Genomic DNA, 13,233 nt, shown 5'->3' with positions numbered 1-13,233 from the left:
GCAGAAATCTCCGACAGTTTTTCAAACGACACTACCTAAAACCCTTGGAAGCCCTCAATTTTCAGCAGTGGCAGCTGGAAACACAGTTTCTCCTGACTCTTAATAATTCTTATAACTTTTCTTGTAGCCTTCCCTTCTGCCTGCCCCATTGCACCCTTACTTAGTTTAGTCGCCTCTATGTAATTGTTATCTTGAGTATTGCTGTTATGTTCTCATTCTCTATTTGGGATTCAGTTCCATTGTTATGTAAGTCAACTTGTTATCCTGTCTTATGCCTACCCTGTATATATTTTGCTTGTTTGGTAGGCTAATTAATTTTAAGTTCTAACCCCATGTTTAAGGTTCATACTATTAATTTTAATTGTAAGACTGTAATTTAAGTGATCATTATACTATTAACCTTACAGGTGTTTGTTTTTACCTTCGTTATTATCTGTACTGTCCCTCAAGCTTGGTGTTTTTAGCATTCTCTGGTACTATTTCACGGGCGACACAGGTTAAGCCCAGAAAAGGGATTTTGACGAAGGAAAAATCTATTTCTGGGCAACGACCTGTGTCGCCCTGTGAAACCCCCCACCCTGTAGTTTAGATTGTCCTCACCCAGCTTACCCCAAGCTTGGAGGCTATCTTCAGGAATGACGTCACAGGCGTCGGAGGCGCTCACGGTAGTAGTAGAGGGTAACCGGGAGCTGTAGCACGGCTCCTCCGTAGTTGGGGGTTTTGTCGAAGGAAGAAGCTAAATGGCAAGGACCTCTGGTAGTGATTCCACTCGCTCCTTTACTATACCGACACTTCTATTAGAGGTGAGCGAGCCATTTATCTTGGCATTATATTGTTTCTTTTTTTTCTCTAGGATGAATACCAATATTTATACCTAGGAAATAGTATCAAAGGACCATTTCACAGGGCGACACAGGTCGTTGCCCGAGAAATAGATTTTTTCCTTCGTCAAAATCTCTTTTCTCATCCTACCATACCTTGATACAGTGTGGCTATGGAACTGAAAGCTATGTATTCGACATTTAGGGAAGTGTTCTTGTTACTGCACTGACAGTTTTTTATGCGCATCCACTTGTATTTTGTCGGATCCAATAACAGAGAAAATTGAGATTACGACTTATAGGTAACACTGGCCACCAACCCCCCGCCCCCTCCATAGCCAATATGGCAAAATTGTGACCAGTAAACACCCTTATTACGTTAGAAAACACATAAGTTCTCGAGATAACACTACCTGTCGGATACATAGGGAGCTTTGGAAAGTCGGAAACCGGCTGTTGTACCATAACCATGGCATAACTAATAAGGTTTAGAAGTAAAAAAAGGTATTAGGGTAACAACCGAACGGCAAACATAGCAGCCACCTCTCCCAGAATGAGGCCACCTTCCCGAAAAAGTACTTGTACTCATTGCACGTGCATCAGTCAAGAGTTGTGACCCATCCAAGCAGCACACCGAGACCTCTACTACTCCTCTTGAAGCAAGTTTTCTCCTAAACTAGGGTAAAAATCACGGACGATCCACCATCATCACACTGGACGGGTCTTATTCACTCGATATTTAATTGGTGAAACAAGAATACAATTACTACTCTAAGCATACCATTCAAAAAGATTGAAGTTTTGTCAACATAATGTGATATATGAAAGCCCCATATGAACTAAATAAGCATGTGGCGCTCTTCGTAAAATATGTTTTTCAAGGCAGTTTTGAAATCCAATATGGCGGCTATCGTGTGGATGGACAGGTCTGTTCACAGATGGACACCATCTTTCCCAGCCTTCCCAGCACTCATTTGAACAATGTTAGCGAATATATGTAACGTTTTATTGATCTTACTCAAGATTGCAGTTTGTAATCACCACAATAAAACACATTTTGTTGCCTATATTAGTGAAAGTATGAAACTTAGTTATTCCCAGGGTCATGGTTTGAACTGAATTAATTTTTACCTTGTAAATCGGTTGTTTTTATCCTGTGGCGGATCACAAGCTAGAAAAAACAAGTTGCAAAAACCCTCCCCACATAAACCTAATCACTCCTGCTACCCAACCCACCCCAGTCACACTTTCTCTTTACACAACAAAATACATACCTGCAGGACAATTAACCTATAGCTACAAAAAACAAAAACAAAAACAAAAACAAAAACACACAAAACACGTGATTACCACTCTCCAGATACTCCGGCTATCCTGTGCTGTCCACTGGTCGAGGTCACAAGATATACCAACAACCAAGGAGGACCATAACCAATAACAACAACAACACAACAATAATCAAGGAACACAACCACAATTCAACACAACAACAAAAAAGGAATATACTAATCACAAACCCAAGACCACTGCACAAACCACAAGCAACACAAAAAAAACAACAGCACAAAGGCAACCCACACACCTACCAACAGCATTAAAGAATAACAACAGCTCACCAATAACAACCCTTAACACTCACAAACCACACCAAGAAACCACAACAGCTCCCCAACAACAACCCTCAACCACAACAACTCACATATAACTCAACAGGAACTCGCAAGCACAATAAATCCAACACAGGCACAACAACTAACAACTCTAATCAACTACTAATATCAAACCCAACAACAATCAGCAACAAACCAATAACAATTCAAAAACACACCACTTGACTGACTATAGCTATCAATGTCTTCACAGACCACTGCTGACACTACTGTCTCTCACAGCTTCTGACTAAAGACTGACTCAAAAACACTAAAAACACAGAACTCTTAACAATCAGCAGCACCAGCAGACAGCCCAGAACCCACCAACAACCAATTCAGTCACTAACTATCCATACAGCAATTACACTCTATCTCTCTCTCTCTCTCTCTCTCTCTCTCACAGACGTTGTTGAATGGAACTCCATAACTCCTCCATAATTCTTACTGCCATCACAACTGAAACTCCACAGTGCTTATTTGATTGTTATTATACACATTTTGGTCTTAATTCACTCCACACTGCACTTGAACCAAGTTGCTGTTCCTGGTTCCTAAGCGCGCACTCCACAAACACAGTTACGAGCAGCAGACAACGACACTGCAAAGTTGTATTCCTTTAATTGTTTACTTTACTCATTATTTAGTTCAACTTTACTTTGTTAATTCAAAATGTTTATTTAATTCATGTCTATTATCCCTTTTTTGCAACCAAATTACCCCAAAAAATTACAGATATTTCTAAAGTAGATACAATCCAATGTTTCTGACCTTGTCGTACATCTGGCTGCCGAAAACCATAGCGAAGCAGACTACGGATATGTGGATTATAATGTTTTTTTTTTTTTTTTTTTTTTTTTTTTTTTTTTTTTTTTTTGCTAGCACTTTTCATTGATTTAAGTCTATATTAGTACATTTTGATTATTTTTAATAACTGTATGCCAGAAATAAATGTAACCTTTAATGTTTGCATGCTAAGAATGGCAAAATCATCGTTGCCACATTAGTGGAGCTTCACACATACGCCGATGCATTATTATAAACTGTTTCCATGAATTCTAGTTGTCATAGTAATGCAATAATGATAAAATTGCTTTAATATTTATGAATATATACTTTCAATACATAGGCTAATTTCACCAATTCCCACGTTTTGTGTAAATCTTATACCCAGTTTGGAGGGTGAACACATACCAATTGGCAAGAGAGAGAGAGAGAGAAAGGAAGGCGAAGGAAGAAGGACAGGGGTGGCGGTGGAGGGAGGGGGAAGGGAAGGTAGGTGGAGTTTTTTTACGCGTTGTTCTATCCATTTCTGAATAATGGAGTTTTTGTCTCTTGGTACAAGGACAAGTGTCGTTATTCTTTATGATTAGTGATTCACGATACCCTTATAAATTACGGCACTGGGTGTAATGCACTATAGCAAAATCTCGTTCTGATACGAGTGTTTGTTACAGAAATATTGCCAAAAAATGTGCTTGCACTGTCTCTGAAACCCATAGTAGGTATGCTGCTTAGTGGTCAATCAAGTTTTTTGTGATCAAGTATTTTTTACAAGCTAGCTATTGTATAAATTTGTATTTTTCTCAATCAAAACATATGCCCCTCAATGCTAACTTTCCTCTTTTAACGACTTTCTGGTCATTGCAAATTCGGCCCCATTAATTTCTTATGGTGCGAAAACAGACAGAGGCCCAGAGACCGAAAGCGATTGCGTCACACTAAGGCGGTAATCCGGCAGTAAAACATCTTCATATATCCAAAAAGTAAATAATAAAGATATATAAGCGCATTATGGTTATAACAATTACATGAATAGCTGATAACAATCTGCATGAATAACTGGTAAACTGTTCTGCAAAAAAGTTGAGTATAGCAATTCATTTACAGTAGGTACGAAAGTCAAGATGTCGTGACGTCATAATACAGGACTTAAAAGAACGTTCTAATTCCGAAAAATAATTACTTAAATTTGAGTCAGAATCGAGTTACTTTTCAGTAACGAATATTTTCAAATTAATCATCATAAATATGTAAAATATTAATGTTTTACTATTTATTTAAATAACTATCTTAGTGCATGCTTCGTAGTCTTCTCCTACCAAAACAGTAGTTTCCTTAAAAACGTCGTGGTTAGGGACCTCATTCCGATTGTTGTGATGAAAGTGCCCCAGCGTCTGTGGGTACAAGTGGTGTGCGGATTTATCACAGGAAATGGGAAGTTTTGTTGACACAAGCGACTCCGTCAATCTTCTAAAATATTTAAGCGTAAGTAAAATTTTAAAGCGTTTTGGTGAGATTTGCACTGCTTTGGACACCCTTTTCACTACCCTCTGTTTTAATGCTTTAAATTTGGCCTTAATTCTAACTTTGGAGAAATACTTACTTCGAAAGGAGAGTAGAGGTCTTTAGCTCCGTCTCTCACCAACAAGAAGTCGCGACTGATGCCCATCTCCGGTGTAAGGACGTGTTATAAGTACTTTATCGGAGGGTGGCATGCTGTGATCATCGTTGAGTTGATCCAGGCCATGGGGTTGTTTACCCTACAAAATAATGGCATGATTCAAGACCTTTTCCAGGAAGCGGCCGCAGGGTATGTCGCCTCTCAGTCATTTACCCTAGCTGCTTTGGAAAGTTGGAAACCGGGTGCTGGTTCCATATCCACGGCGTAACTAACAAGTTAAGTTTAGCTAACAGTAAACAAGGCATTAGGGGCTAGGCCTGACCCCTAAGCATAGGCTACAAAAAAACATGTAGGTAATTAGCCTAGGTAGGTAGCGTCACCTATGCATAGGCTACAGAAATCTATGTAATTATGGACAAAATGTGAAACAGTAACATAAGCAGAAGTTATAAATTTGTCTACTACGATAAATCAGCTGACGTCTCACAAACATCAGCCACCCACGTAAACAGGAGCTTTACTTAACCACTTCGATCAAATGCACCAAAATAAATAGTAAATTACAAATAAATTCTATTCAGTTAAACAGATCTACCCCATTCCTCATTTTACCTGTTTATGACTTGAAAACTCTCGAGGACTATTTGTTAATTGTCAACTGTTACATATAAATAAAATACTTCTTTTGGGGTCGCAATGTCTGTCAGCTGGTTTGGTTCAGTTCACTTCACTTCGGAAGTTCGGATCGTTGCCTTTGCAACGGCTCCTCCTCCTACGTTCCTTCCTTATTCCTCGTTTCTCACCTTTTTTTAGCGCCTTGCCTCTTGTCTTCTCTATTCATATATATATATATATATATATATATATATATATATATATATATATATATATATACGAATAGGGATTGACAATGCCACAGAACTAAAAGTTTTCAACTTCACATCACAGAGGAGCAGGAACTAAGATGACTGAAACCTTTAACAACTGTTAACTGCTGGGTGCATTGCTATTAACATTTATAGTGCGTTTACTTTTCTAAGATCGCTCGGGTGGGGCCAGGTAGAAAAGGCTGAGTTGTCATATTTACGGGTATGTAAGTCCCATTAAATGCTTCCCGCAGATATAATAGTTCTTAGGTGGATTCGCTTTAGACCTTGGAAGTCGAGGGAAAGGGTTTGCTTCTTCCCTGTTATGTTTTTTTTTTTTTTATATATTCCCGATTCTATTTAGCTATTCCTTCTTTCTCTTTCTATAATTACAGATGCGCTGAGTGGCCTGCAGGCTCCGGTGTTTGGACTTGAAACATAAATTCATGTCAATCGATCTATTATGCCCTTGGAAAAGACAACCAATCATTCCTTCTCTGCATAACATTTTTATCAAAATCATCCAAGTCAGTCACAGGACTCACTTTCTCTTTTCTTTTTTGAAACACTGGAGATTCCACCATGAAACATCAGTTACAGGACCTTCAAGATTTTTTTTTTTTATATAAAATGAAGTATTTCAGGAAATTATAGACTATTTCCTTGGCCTCAGGTGGTGGGTGAAGTCGTTTACGGGAGTCACATGGGCCGGGCTGTCCATACTTTTCACAGTGGATGATCGAGTGCGAGTATCCTTTAATGATATTGACCATGACCTTTTAAATCCTCTTAAAAACCATTGGGCCCCTGAACTCAGATCTGGCATCGCCGCGGAAAAAATATGCCATATCTTCATTTTCATTAATGAAACTGAGGTTTTAACGAAGAATATACGAAATAAGATATATTCAAAATATCTGATGCAAACAAAGAATCACATTTCAGGAAATGAAAACTGTTTCAGTAGACTCCATGAAGCTAATATGATTACCATAACATGAAAATTGGCAACGTATGATATCTGTACAAGCCACACCACAGCGATCTTAGAAAAGTAAACGCACTATAGTTACCATTATATATATATATATATATATATATATATATATATATATATATATATATATATATATATATATATGCTTAAAAATCACAGTAGATGCACGTGGACTTCATTAAATAAGCGAATACCACAGGAAAATGATAGTCAGAAATCCAAGCGCTTTCGTCTTTACTAAGACATTGTCAAGGAACGATTGAAATACAGTTGGAGAGAAAGTTATCAGGTAAACAACAAGATCAAGAATACCAGATGGTTAATTGTCAAAAGGGTAAAAATTAAAGAGATAATCCAGGATTATCGGATATCACACGGTCACAAACCTAAACATAGATTTAACCCTAACAGAAACTACAAAGTATCCGTACAGTCCAAAACATGTAAAAACTGAATATATTAATTTTGTTGCTTATATTTATCTATAACTTTTTTCATTATGAAGGCATCAAGTTTAAATAAACCAAGACTTAAATTTAGAACATTTCCATGGTGTGAATTGATGAAACAAGATTCAATGATATTCCTGTTAACTGTGGCATTACATGGGATTAAGGCTCTTGCTTGACTCCAGTTAATAGGATGGTCTAAATCCCTCATATGTACGAATAATGCATTCGATATTTGCCCAGTTCTCACAGAATACTGGTGCTGTTTAAGACAGTGTGAAAGAGATCTACCGGTTTGTCCGTAATAGACATTATCACGCTTTTTGCAAGGAATTTCATATATGCAGCCTGGAAGATCTTTAGGAGAATTTTGTATACTAAACTCTTGACATTAATATTACTGAAAACAACATTTATGTTAAAAAGCCTAAAGATTCTAGGAATATCTAAAAACCTTCAATCATAGGGTAATTTTAGAATGTTATGCTTACTAAATTCAAGTTTGTCATTAATTAAATAAAATGTTTTTCTAGCTCTTTTCCATGCCACATCTACAAAAGTCCTTGGGTATTTAAGTTTCAATGCAATATCATAAATAGTTTTAATCTCAGCGTCAATAAACTGTGGGCTACAGACACGTAAAGCCCTTAGGAACATCCCAGAAAAAAACAGAGAATTTAACATTTTGATGGTGATTGGAGTAGTAATGAACAAAAGAGGCAATGTTAGTTGATTTCCGAAAGACTGAAAAGGTGAAAATTCTATAATTTCTATGGACAGATACATCAAGAATATTCAAATTACAATTTATTTCTTCCTCTACAGTAAATTTTATAGAAGGCACTAAATTATTGAGATTATTAAGGAATTCCTGGAGATTTTCGTGAACTGGCCAAATACAGAAAATATCATCCACATACCTTATTCCTCGTTTCTCACCCTTTTGTTTTTTCTTTTTCAGCGCCTTACCTCTTGTCTTCCCTATTCGTGTATGTATATATATATATATATATATATATATATATATATATATATATATATATATATATATATATATATATATAATAAAAGGAGCCATAAAAACACCAAAATGTAGAGAGAAAAGTACTATATTTCAGAGACTGCTGTCTCTCTCTTCAGGTATATGAATGAGAAAAAGTTTACAGAAAAGGTGGTATTTATACCAAGAGATTCGTCCACCAAAGTAAGCCAATTTAGGTCACCCCCGCTGATAATCTTCCTTTAATCTTCTTAAGCATTGGTTGAATGAACAATGCGTCGACGATATCTGATATCCAATTCCCTTTTGAGATGTTCATTACCTGCTTCTCTTTTATTAAGGCCGATTCCATCATTTGACTCTTGTACCGGCAGTTGCTGCTATAAATTACACGTGACATATTCCAGTTTATTCTATGGTTATGTTCGTTTAATAGGTTGAAAATAGCCGAGTTCTGTTGTCCATACCTAACTGACCGTTTGTGTTGTATTAATCTCTGGGGAAGTGATTTACCTGTAAATCCGATGTAAGATTGGTCACAGTCCTGGCATGGGATCTCATATACCCCAGAGTCTTTGGGAGATGTCTTTTGTTGGACGTTAATCAGGGATTTGGCTAAGGTATTTGGGTAGGTAAATGCAAAAGGGTTGGATTTCCCAAGGGTGTGAGTTACTCTCTTAAATCGTCTCCAGGTGGGGAATTTTTATTTTATTGTTGGGTGTGTCTCTGGTCTTGTCTTTAGGGGGTCAGTAGAAAATTACGTTTGCTTTTTGAATTGCTTTCTCAATTATATGGTCAGGATACTTTAAAGATGAAAGTTGCTTGCGAATTAGTTCAAATTCTTTTTCCAGGAAATCTGGGGAACATTCGTTAAGGCTCTTAAGAATAGGTTGCTAGCTACACCTATCTTGATAGTATTGTCATGATAGCTAAAGTAGTGAATATATGAAAGTGAGAACGTTGGTTTTCCGTATATGGTAAATTTGTATTCTCACTTTCATATATTCACTACTTTAGCTATCATGACAATACTATCAAGATAGGTGTAGCTAGCAACCTATTCTTAAGAGCCTTACGAATTTGTTCCCCAGATTTCCTGGAAAAAGAATTTGAACTAATTCGCAAGCAACTTTCATCTTTAAAGTATCCTGACCATATAATTGAGAAAGCAATTCAAAAAGCAACGTAATTTTCTATCAACCCCCTAAAGACAAGACAGAGACACACCCAACAATAAAATAAAAATTCCCCACCTGGAGACGATTAAGAGAGTAACTCACACCCTTGGGAAATCCAACCCTTTTGCATTTACTACCCAAATACCTTAGCCAAATCCCTGATTAACGTCCAACAAAAGACATCTCCCAAAGACTCTGGGGTATATGAGATCCCATGCCAGGACTGTGACCAATCTTACATCGGATTTACAGGTAAATCACTTCCCCAGAGATTAATACAACACAAACGGTCAGTCAGGTATGGACAACAGAACTCGGCTATTTTCAACCATATAAACGAACATAACCATAGAATAAACTGGAATATGTCACGTGTAATTTATAGCAGCAACTGCCGGTACAAGAGTCAAATGATGGAATCGGCCTTAATAAAAGAGAAGCAGGTAATGAACATCTCAAAAGGAATTGGATATCAGATATCGTCGACGCAGTGTTCATTCAACCAACGCTTAAGAAGATTAAAGGAAGATTATCAGCGGGGTGACCTAAATTGGCTTACTGTGGACGAATCTCTTGGTATAAATACCACCTTTTCTGTAAACTTTTCTCATTCATATACCTGAAGAAGAGAGACAGCAGTCTCTGAAATATAGTACTTTTCTCTCTACATTTTGGTGTTTTTATGGGCTCCTTTTATTAGATGGAATTCTGTTGTTACAGAACATTTTTACCGAGTCCATATAATATTATATATATATTATATATATATATATATATTCTATATATATATATATATATATATATATATATATATAATATATATAAGAATAGGGATTGACAAGTTCACAGTACTAAAAGTTTTCAACTCCACGAAACAGAGAGAGGCATGAACTAGGATAAGATAACTGAAAACGTTAACTGTAAATTGCTGGGTGCATTCTTATCAACATTTAATTACCATTTTATATATATATATATATATATATAATATATATATATATATATATATTATACATATATAATATAAAATGGTAACGAAACGTTAATAAGGATGCACCCGCAGTTAACAGCTGTTAAATGTTTCAGTTATCCTAGTTCATGCCTCTCTCTTTTTCGTGGAGTTGAAAACTTGTAGTGCAGAGAAGCACTAAAAGAATAATAATGCTGCTAATTTCCGTGACACCAAACACAAAACCAAGTGCTATCAATTTCCAATCGTTATCTCGCACAAATACGAAACACTACAACCCATATCTAAAATTCTCCAAACAATTATAAATGTAAAGCTTATTATTTTGTAGTTAAAATTACATTGATTAGGCTTGAATGAAATTTGGATTAAAATGATTCACGTTGATTCTGGTATTTCGGAGGAGATTCCTAAACCAGATGGTAGTAGGATGGTGCTTGCTCTCTCTCTCTCTCTCTCTCTCTCTCTCTCTCTCTCTCTCTCTCTCTCTCTCTCTCTCTCTGAATATCCAACGGATCTGGATTCGACAAAGAGACGAAAATACGAACAAGTATGGAGTAAAATAGTTCGAGTTGGGACTGGATCCCTTTCGTATTATTAAGGAGAGGATATTTAAAAAAAAAAAAAAGTAAATGTGCCACAGTCCATTAAACTCTCTGCCGCGGCCCATGAAACTTTCAGCCACGTTATGAAAATTGCAAAACATTAGCACCAAAACGTATTGCGACCAACCTCCATCCTATAATCAGCCCCGCGAAGTCCAACCGCAGGAGAACAGAGCGATGATGAAGAGCTTCATGATTGCCTTCCTTACGTGGTGCCTTTGTGCTGATAAAGGCAGCTCCTCCCTAGTACGTGGTGCCTTGGTGTTGATAAAGGCAGCTCGTTCCTAGTCCTTACGTGGCGCCTTGGTGTTGATAAAGGCAGCTCATCCCTAGTACCATCCACTATACGAAATTAAGACGGGTAGCTACTCGATACCGATGGTTTTAGGAGCAACAAAAAATAATAGTTAGATTAATAAAACTCCAATGGAAAACACAATTTACGCAAATCCTTAAAGAGCTAACGCCTTTGTCGGTGAAGTCGATATTCCGAACTGAACAGCCGGTTAGTTTTTTTTTTTTTTCTTCTTCTTTCTTTTTCTTGGCTATGCGTCTAGGCAGCCGCAGCTCTGGGATTTTATTGGGGAAAGATAACTGAATAAGAAAAATGTAAAATGGTTTACGTGATAGTAAATCGTTTTTTTTTTAACAACCCGTAATATGTGCAAGAAAAAAATTGCTTACAGAGTACATTTGAGTCTAAAAATGTTAGCACTTCATTCTTTTCTTCTTCTTCTTCTTCTTCTTCTTCTTCTTCTTCTTCTTCTTCGTCGGCCCTGTAGTTCAACAGTTACGTAAAAAAAAAAAAATTCATTATTTCCCCATGCTGTCACTGTTCCATTTTATATTGCCTTCGTTCCCTACATGTACCTCAGGAGGACTTGGAAATATATCTTTGTGTTTATAAGAAAACTAACACTTTAATATTAGTGTTCATTTATCAGAATTAAGCAAAAACGACATCGTACAAACCACAAATAAACAAAAAGCTTTGCGGCTTAATGCAGGTTGTGTAATTCAGACTTTGCAAACTATTCCGTTAATCCGATGGGCTAAGAAAGAGAGTATTAAAATATATGAATAATTCTTATAATCTAAAAAGAAAAATCCTTACAATTTCGTAACAAACGTACTATCAAGGGAATTAAAAGTTAACGGCTGACGCGACCAAAACCGGTCCACATAAATTGTCATCAGCAAATTAGCCAACTCTTATTATAGGTCTGGCAATCCGTACTACACACGCGGAACTGCGCTGTTGCTATTAACAGTAATGAGCTAAATCATGGTCATTCCCCTTCACCGTAACTGTGATGCAAATTCTTGCTCTTAATTAACTTGGTCTATAAATCTGACGCAATTTACAACAGATAATTGGTATGACGGTTGTCCAAGTATAAGATATGACTATCCGAATATTAGTTTTGATCTCGCCAAATAATATTGTTTTAAAGGTTTGATCAAGGAAATAAAACGGGTCCTTTTTCGAAATAAGAGAAGCTAGAATCATCTCGTCGTTTTCGTAAGAAGAAATTAGTAAAATCGATAGAGTTTTGCCTGTTCCCTGAATGTGAATATGCCAGCTTCACTGAAGGAATAGACACCTTTCTTAATATTTCTTTACTTTTTCCATTTGACTCTCAAAGACAAGATTGCTACAAAATTCACATAGTGCATTGAATGACATAAGACTACAATAACATGCACAGGAATTTGATTTATAGATTACTTCCCTCACAAGAAACAAGCTAGCTCGATGGAGTTTTAAACGTTTTAGTAGTAGTACCTTCTCAGATCATCTGCTAAAAGTGTGTCCATTGTCACAATCTTAGATACATACATTTTCGTATGCATTAGTCTGAAAATACTGAGTAATAAATTTCATCCTGTCTTGAACCAATTAATGATTTTCCTCTCCCCTCATTCGAACAGATAGGATCGTAGTTTGATTTATATATAGACGAAAATAGAAACGATATTTCCGATGTCTATCGTAATGAGAAGGGGAAAAATATAGTAAACTCAGATGTCAAGTTATGATTGCAAGACGCAAATGGAAGAAAAAGGGCATTACTGTTTTATCTGGACATTTTCCTCTTTTTCATTTCCTATGCAAAGTTCTATTAATACTAAAACCAAGAGGAATTACCAGCCAGTTATTACTGGTAATTCTAAACGAGGCTTGAAACCCAGCACTCCAAAGTAAGAGACATTCGTGAAACCATGAAATGGAAATAACTAATCCCTTTTAGGTGGCAGTGCTGAGGTCATTTCATGCAATTAAAGCTGTCATC

The 13,233-nt window shown here is 36.6% G+C and overlaps 1 protein-coding gene across 10 annotated transcripts in view; it reads right to left on the bottom strand.

Annotated features, from left to right (window-relative positions):
• Positions 1-5,638, bottom strand: part of LOC135207203 (differentially expressed in FDCP 8 homolog A-like) — a 227,670-nt gene extending 222,032 nt beyond the window's left edge. For 9 of the 10 annotated variants that reach the window (XR_010312928.1, XM_064238792.1, XM_064238799.1 and 6 more), the window contains exon 1: positions 5,487-5,638. The gene's annotated coding sequence lies outside the window, so the exon portion shown is untranslated. Of the gene's footprint in view, positions 1-4,856; positions 5,014-5,486 lie in introns of all 10 variants that reach the window. The other variant, XM_064238793.1, reaches the window with a different exon arrangement.
• Between the last annotated feature and the right edge of the window lie 7,595 nt (positions 5,639-13,233).

The sequence above is a fragment of the Macrobrachium nipponense genome, chromosome 32, assembly GCF_015104395.2.
Source record: "Macrobrachium nipponense isolate FS-2020 chromosome 32, ASM1510439v2, whole genome shotgun sequence".
Classification (NCBI taxonomy): domain Eukaryota; kingdom Metazoa; phylum Arthropoda; class Malacostraca; order Decapoda; family Palaemonidae; genus Macrobrachium; species Macrobrachium nipponense.
This window is presented reverse-complemented; position numbering and strand designations above follow the sequence as displayed.